Raw genomic sequence first — 1,131 nt, forward strand, 5'->3', positions numbered from 1 at the left:
GGCCCGTGTGCAAGTTGCGCACGTTAAAGATCCCTTGGTGGTCTAAAATCGATAAGAGTAGGCTTCGGCCGCCACCCGGGCAAAATTCAAAATTTCCTACCAAACTGAACATTTCAGGTGTGTCCCGCGCGCTGATATGACCTTATGCAGTTGCGAGCGCGTAAAGCACTTACAAAGAATTTTTTTAAAAGCCTTTACCCCCTCCCCGTTGCCCCCGCCTCTAGGCTCCTGACTCTTTCTGAGCGCTTCTATAACATTACCAAAATTTCTACCTAAAAAAATATTTAATTACGTATTGTTTTGTTGTGTATTTGTCCAATGGCATAGAAATCATCGTTGAAACTAACAAAGATGTCAAATGTGAGCTTTGTTTGGGTGATTTGGTTGCTAGTTGTTAGAGTGTGTTCTTGAGCAAGACATTTTAATCTCAGCTCTGAAACAAGGTAAACATATAATAATGATGACGTTTCTCCAGCACATATCCACGCTCTACAGCATGCTGTATGCGCTTTACGACTAGTACAACTATTATGACCCCAGCAGACCCTAGAACACTCTGAGACATTCTAGGCTCCATGGGAAGCATACAGTGCAACGTTGCAGATTCCACGAGCTCAAGCACTATTGAACTGACAAGATCTGTGACTGTATATAGCCTGATACTCATTTCCACCTGGTTGAAGTAAGGAATATTCGCTCAAAGTGCCTTTCTCAAGAACACAACATCGGGCCCTTGACGGGATTCGAACCCACGACCTTACGTTTGCGAATCCGAGACCTAACCACTAGGCCATTGTCTCCACAAAAGGCACATGAATGTACTGTACTTGACCATCAGTAATGTAACCCTAGATTAGAAACAAGGCGCCGGTGTAGGCACTGTACTGTGGCGACCAGAAATAACGAGTTGATCAAACGTCTGTATTTGTGTAGGTTTGTGTAGTATGTAAAATGGATACATTATTGTAGGGATGTACCTATGGACGCCAATGTCATTGTTCATCAAATTTGTCACCATGGAGATTATTACACTTACAGACGCGGGATCAACTTATTTCAACATTGTACAAGTCTTGATAACAAAGTTTAATAAACCCACCCCTCTTCTCCCTCCCGCCCTCTCCCTTTTTT

The sequence above is a fragment of the Aplysia californica genome, unplaced genomic scaffold (genome assembly GCF_000002075.1).
Source record: "Aplysia californica isolate F4 #8 unplaced genomic scaffold, AplCal3.0 scaffold00221, whole genome shotgun sequence".
Taxonomy (NCBI): Eukaryota; Metazoa; Mollusca; class Gastropoda; order Aplysiida; family Aplysiidae; genus Aplysia; species Aplysia californica.